This window comes from Pinus tabuliformis, chromosome 5_1 (genome assembly GCF_031772625.1).
Source record: "Pinus tabuliformis cultivar Carrire ecotype Pingquan chromosome 5_1, CPIR1, whole genome shotgun sequence".
NCBI classification, from domain to species: domain Eukaryota; kingdom Viridiplantae; phylum Streptophyta; class Pinopsida; order Pinales; family Pinaceae; genus Pinus; species Pinus tabuliformis.
Window position 1 is genome coordinate 773,363,385 of NC_142305.1, and position 7,855 is coordinate 773,371,239.

Consider the following 7,855-nt stretch of genomic DNA (forward strand, 5'->3'; position numbering starts at 1 on the left):
CCTTAAATGCATGAGATGATGACCACTCACTATAATAACATAAGGGCATAATGACTCTCCAAAATCCAACCCCCAACCACAAAGAAGGATGGGAAATTATATATAGAGAAGTAGGGTAAGTTTGGGAGTTGTTATCCAATTACCAATATAAGGTAAGATACACACACCTTTGATGGAGGGATAGGATCAAAGGATAAGTGGTGAAAACTCCAAAGTAGGAAATGATAGGATCCAAATGTTTTATCCATGGTAAGTAGTTGTAACAACTTCTGGAAACTCCTAAAAGGGGAAGCTTTCGGAATCTCGATCATTCTCCCAAATTTCTGGAACCAACACAGGTGCAAAGGAGAGCAACCTACTCATGACCAAGGCAGGCCAAATGAGAGCAACCTGTAGGTGAATTCATTCCATTAGGCTTACAGGGAGTGTTGGTCATCAAACTGGCTCAGATGATGTAGTTTAGGGCTGAAATTCTGGGAAATTAAAGGTACATGCTTAGGGCTTTGTGCAATATGGTGACAAGGGGTAATAGGATGTTGATTGATCCCATTAGGAGGCTCACTAGTCATATGTGACAAAATGGCCTATAACATAATGCCCCCTCAAGTGCAAATTTAGAGATGATGACTGATGACTTAAGTGATTTACCTTGTGACAGGTAGGAATCAAGGACAACCGACAAGTTTCATCTATTACAATACATTTACAACATGACATATTTGTTTCCTGAGGGAGGTATACCCATACTTAGCTCATAAGCTAACATAACAATTACAATGATTAAAATATGCATCCATAGAGGCAACTGGTGGACCCATGAATGGATGATTGTAAGTATGATCATATCCATCATACATAGTGATCTTGTATAATCCTGAGATCGTAGCCCAGATGGTAGAAACTATATCTGGGGTCTTCTATCTCATTCACACGATCAACCAATGTACGATTCTAACCATGTGAATCAATGGGCTAGAGTCGAACATGGTAGACACCATCTCATTACCAGCCAATGATTTCAGCCATTAACAAATGTGAGAGAAACCATTGATGATATTAATGGCTCTCAAGGTACTATAGTACAATCTATATGGTGTGAATGAATGAGTTGATGTCAAACACCACACAAAATCTTTCGGTCGAAGGAGATTGATGTAAACCTATCATTGAGATAAAGGAAACTTTCCATTGATGTATGCAAGCACCAAGGTACCAAGGGGTCTTTCTAAGTCAAATTCCTGGATGATGTACTGATGTTGATAGGAAGCGACCCATTGCAGGGGGCCCTTGATGTATTGCCCATCAACGACACGAAACGGGTATCATGATTGAGACATAATGATCATATTGATGTTGACATGTAACTGGATCAGGAAATGCATACATGAAATGAAGGCTTAAGAGTATTTTAGTGGATATCAACTGAATGACTTCTCATGAACACACTAGTGACACTGAATGGAGTTGGAAACATTGACCCAAAACCGAAACGGAAGCTTTGAAAATGGTATGATAACCAAAAGACAAGCAAATTACCCAAACCAATAGCCACAGAGATGAAGTGGAAGAGTGTTGTGTTCAGGAGTGACTCACTACCATTATAAAAAGGAAATCCCTTATTTTCCCGATTTCTCTAACCATATTGGTCAGTACCTCTTTAGTTTTTAACAAGCTTGAGGAGGATAACATATGCTTGATCTGTAAGTTCATCCTTCAGATGAATCCATCCGAGCATATTTATTGAACCCTAAGAAGGAATGGTTTATCCACGTCATGTTCTACAAGTCCATCATTGTTTGACGTTTTAACTAGTACAACAAAGGTAAAACTCGACATCAATTTCATGTTTCAAGGGTTTGAAAAAGAGGTGAAAAAGAAAACTCCAAATGTCCCTTTTCGTAGGTAGTCCCTTAGGTCTGAATAGGTTGAAAAAAATACCCAAGAGAACCTCTTATCCATCTCCGACTAAGGTATTCATTTTTCATAGTTAGCCTATCTTAGTCCAGAAAAGGGTTAAACTTATATCGAGTAGACGTCCTTTCATTTACTTTTACGAGTTCAAAAAGACAAGTGCTTGACAATGTTTTCATGTTTTGGGAGTATGAAAAGAGATAAAATAGGACTCCTCCTGGAGGAACGAGTGGTATAAAGGGGTAGTAACTGGTTCCAACCATGATGGAACTTCTCAAAACACGCAAAGGTCAAGAGGCTGGCTAATAAGACCACTCATCGCAGTTGTTCCTTAGGAAATGTTAAAAACCATGTGAAAGTGTATGATCAACCAAGAATATGGTGATGATGGAATGAAAAAGCCAAATATCATATGGAAAAAATAAGCTGATAAAAATGGCAATCACAAGGGACAAAATGGGAATGGTTTCATTTTTACAGAAGCTTGAAACATGGGAAACTATACTTGAAATTAGTTTCATTTTTACACAATCTTGAAATAAGTTTGCATACCCCCAATGTGATGAATCAATTCGAGGTACATACCCCCCAAGCTTTATATCATGCACCTAAGTAGACTATTGGGTACTAACAGGTGGATGGAATGAAGGTTCATTTACGAGATCAAGTGAAAGACTCGGTTTGGAATTTATGAGATCTAATCAAACACTCGAATTAGAAGGGGATTTGTTTTATTTTTTAGCGAGCTTGAAACATGGAAATAACTATGCTCATGGGACCTTGTTTCATTTTTTAAGGAGATTGACACAAGAAAAGGAACTCTGCTCTGACACCTTGTTTCATTTTTTAAGGAGCTTGACACAAGAAAAGGAATTCTGCTCTGACGACCTTATTTCATTTTTTAAGGAGCTTGACACAAGAAAAGGAACTCTGCTCTAGACCTTGATCATGGCCTCCAAGAGACTATGGCTTCCAAGAGTTTCTCATCAGATGGGAAAACAACGCTCTGGAAGGGATCAAAGGATCCAATGGAAAGATCATACTCCAATGCCTCGAGTAAATTATTCACCATATCACCTACTAGATCTAGGTTGAAAGAAGTTGAGAAAACAATGAAAAGCTCATTTTAAGCAGTAGGTTCGTGAATGGGATAGGTTGCCACATAATTAACCTATGGTCAGGAAGATATCGCTTGCATATAAGGACCATTTATGGAAGCTTATTTATTGGGATTCAAATTAGGACCAATGAATGAAATCTGGTCAATAGTCATGATTCTTCTTTCACGCGAGAAACACATCACACGGAGGAGTGAAGAGATAAGAGATCCCATGACATAAAATAGTCATTCCCAAGAAGTAAATTAAAATCCAAAGGGCCTTGGAATACCATCACATCAATATAGACAGTCTTTCCTCCCAAAGTAATAGGAAATTGAGGAAGGATCCTTAACGATTTACTAGTTCCTCTGTTAAAAGCCAACAAATTCTGGGTAATGGTCATAAGCTGTGGAGAACCTAAAGCTTGTAAAGTTTTTGAGGATAAAATACTAACATATGTGCCTTCATTTATGATTTTCCTAGGTACGACCACATTATAAGATCGTACCATGATATCAAAGGGCACATAAGGAGGAAGACGATATCCTGTCAGTCGACTCCATTATAAGGAAGTGACCATACTACTTCGAGGGGGTGCCGCGGGAATGAGAGAAATTCCCCCCTTATGCTGTGGGAATGGGAGGATTTCCCCCATGTTCCATTTGAATGGGAGTACTTCCCCTTATTCCACTGGAATATGAAAAAACAAGAAGAACTTGAGCGGTATGAAGTTCAATCTCTACGGGAAAGGTACGATCAACTGGAGGTGGAATCGAGTTAAAATTTTTCTCAACCAATGATTGTTCAGGAACGGACTTATGGGATTCAAGTTCAGAGAGAGTGGGATTGATTGGATTCAGATTCTGATCAATCACTTCATCAACTCAGGGAGGATTGGGAGAAATCTTTCGATAACCAGCTAAAAGTCATGGCTAAGAAGTTGTAAGGTTTTCAAACACTTTTGAGGCTTCATTTGTATAAGAACAAAGGTGAATAGGATGATTCCCTTCACATAACATATAGGTAAATTTGACTTTACCCTTTTTCCCATGGACCTTACTATCACTAGTTGAAGGTTACGTCGATGTGACCCAGTAGACCACACTTATAATACCTTGGGAATACCATAAAAATCTGTAAGAAGGTGGTCACCCTTACATAACATTCAAGGGAATTTAACTTTACGGGGCCAATTGGAATATGTGTCCATACTAGTTGTGTCTATAGGAATGGTTGCTTGGTTTCCCCCTTGCTTATTTTGCTTCTTCTTCTTTGTCCTTTTCTTCTTCTTCTTAGCTTCCTAGTTACTAGAATCAAGAATTCCACCAAGTGAAGAGGAAGAAAGGGATGAAGAAACAATAGGTGAAGATGGAAAAGGGTAAACTTTAGGATCAACATGAGGTCGATGTTGTTCAGGTGGAGGAGAACCTGGTTGAGAAGTAGTTTGGACATTTGGAACCATAGTGGTTGAAAACAACCAAACTGGAAAACCAATGGTAAATCCAGGGAGGGACAATGTTTCCATATAGGGAGAGCCAATATTTCCAATAGAAGGAAAAGGTATAGGATTCCCGTTAGAGGGGTTCCCTTGATTGGTAGACTCTGGAACTATTACCATTAGTCTCAACCTAATTTCCACTTAGGAGTTGTTCCACAGGGAGGATGTTGTTCAGTGGTCAATTAATTAATTTTATAAATTAGAAACACAGACAAAACAAAGGGGTAACTAGGCATAAAGGTTTACCAAGCAACCGTGAACTGTAATATACACCTTAGAGAACTAAGGACTTAATGTACGTGCAAGAAATATCCTCGAATAATTTGTTCGATGTATCACGTTATACAAGGCGACCGACTTGGTTACCTATGGATGGATAGAAGCCTATAGGGGACTCCCAAAACATACTCGATAGTACGTGGGAGTGCAGTCTATGGTAGTGTTGTCTAATGCATAATTTTTCTATGAGACCATTTCTATATACTTATCATGCGTGGAGCACCATTTGATATACTTGAAGGTATGTGGAGAATGATCTTATACACTTACATACGTGGAACAATATTTCACCCCCAGGATACAACACTGGAAAACTATGACAGCTCCTACGTTTAATGATGCTGGAACACATCTCTAGCCGAGACCTCTATGTGTGTCGTTAAGTTTCAAATGTTCCTTAGGTTAATTGAGATGAATTTTTAAGCTGACCTTGAATTATGTTTCAGTTTCAAGGCTCAAAAACTGATGTCACCTGGACACAGCTATGATGGAACTAATATGAAAAAAGGAACTCTTTTCATTTTCGATGAAAGCTATCTAGTGTATGGAAGAGGTGTAAACAATGATGCAACAAGAAAATATGCAGCCAACGAAGAGCTTCCTAACTAGATATTTCAATTTCATTATTCCAATTCAATTTAAAGGATTATAATATGCCAAACCATGCAATGTAATCTATGCATGATTTCCCTGAAAACTATGCAAATGTAATCTATGCACAATTTCCTTTCCAGCTGTGAAAATGAGAATTCTAACTATGAAAATGTGATCTATGCAAGAGAATTCTTCAAAACAAACATAAGAGGATTCCAATGAAATCAAACGTAATCTCAGATTTCATGAATAGAGGACTCAAACTGAAATTGGGTGAAAATTCCAAAAATCAAAAGAGATGTCACTCAAAGGTGATTAACAATCATATACAATTCATCCGCCACCCCCATCAATTGTGGAGGAATTTTTTTTGTATAAATGAAAGCGAAAATATGCAATTTCACACACAAAACCCTAGATGCAAATGCAATATTTTTTATTTTCACCACACTTAATTTTCAAATTGAAAAAAACTAAGATTCAAGGTCTATTCACTTATTCAAATGCACTTTTCAGAATGAGGACTAGAACAACAATTCATCCAAGCGATCAATCATTAAACAAAATAAGTTTGCAAGCGACCTAATGATAAGAACAAAGAAAAAGAAAAACCAATTCTTACCAAGGAAATCAAACACGCATGAAAACCAAATGGATGCTTTAGAGACACCACAAGATACTCAAGACTCGGGGAAGTTTAATTGGAAGTACGCTGACCAAAGATAGGCTTAAGAATCAAGGAAAAATTTGTGTAAAAACAGGCACCAACGCTAGTGTAGAAGAGGTACCAATGCTTTGCAACGCTAGTGCGGAGTGGGCCAAGGTGAGATGCAACTCTCTATCAAAGGCAGAGGGGGCGTGTTGTGCCTGGGAAAGAGAATTCCAACACAAAAATTACAAAAAAGGCTCAATGAAATCACTTCCTAGGTATGCTCTTGGTTAGATTATACAAAAAAGGTCTATTAAGGAGGTAATCAAGCACAAGAGACAAGGAAACCACCAAGAGAATACTCCATCCCTAGTGGAGTCACCAATTTTCTATACGATATTTACGATTGCAGACAAAAGTATCTCCCCTAGGTCAGTGGCTAACCTAGAACAATAGAGAGACAAGGGACACAATGCTTTTCCTTAAAGTAAATAGATGAGTGAGTGAGGCCCACCTGGAATCCTTCGCACACTTCACTCCTTCTTCAGGTTGGAAGCTCCAATTCCAGCTCCGAATGCCAAAATTAGAGCCTGCACAGTTAGATAACGCACACTAAGAAACTACAAGATCTATGCAATATCATCTAAGTAATCCATTCAATAGATCAACATGGTATTGAAATAAGTGAAGTAACAACATCACATATAGGGAAAAAATGAATTATTAGCATTAATATAAATGGAAGGAGATTACAACCATAAGTAGTAGTTGATCTTGTAGAAGAGATCCTCCAAGTTCTTGAATTGTCCTTTCCTTGTCACAATATGAACCTCCAATCACCCTAAATGCATGAGATGATGACCACTCACTACAACAGCAGAAAGGAAGAATCACTCTGCAAAAGCTAACCCCCAACCACATAGAAGGTTGGGAATATATAGAGAAGTAGGGTAAGTTTGGGGGTTCTTATCCAATTACCAATATAGGGTAAGAGATCCACCTTTGATGGAGGGATAGGATCAAAAGTTAAGTGGTGAAAAATCTAAAGTAGGGAAGGGTAAGATCTGAATGTTTTATGCAGGGTAAGTAGTTGTAAAAACTTTTGGAAACTCCTAGAAGGGGAATCTTTTAGAATCCCGATCATTCTCCCAAATTTCTAGAACCAACACAGGTGCAAAGGGGAGCAACTTGATGGTGACCAACGCAGGCCATAGTGGAGAAACCTGTAGGTGAACACACCCCAGTAGGCTTACAGGGAATGTTGGTCCTCAAACTGGCTCAGATGATGTAGTTTAGGGTTGAAATTCTGGGAAATGAAAGGTACATTCTTAGGGATTTATGAAAGATGGTGTCAAGGGGGAGTATGATGTTGATTGATCCCATTAGGAGGCTCACTAATCGGATGTCACAAAATGACCTATAAAACACATGGAATGAGTTTCAATGTTTCCGACGACAATGCATAAGACCAAGGAAGGCTCTGAAATTGAGCGTAGGCAAAATTTTTGGAGGTTGTTGTTGTAGAGACAACAAGAACACACACACACATATATATGAAAACATTTTGGAGGTTGTTGTTGCAGAGACAACAAGAACACACAGACATACACACACACACATATATATAGTTTGGGAACTTATTTAGGAACATGGTATTGATAATTTGTGGTATTGGACTGTGGTACTAGTCCATGGTATTAATCCATGGTATTGGTATACATTTGCTAGACGTATGACCAAATCAAATTAAAATAAAATATATTTTGTATTTTTAGTTCTTCATGATTTTAGAATTCTATGTAGTGATTCAAATGAATTACAATT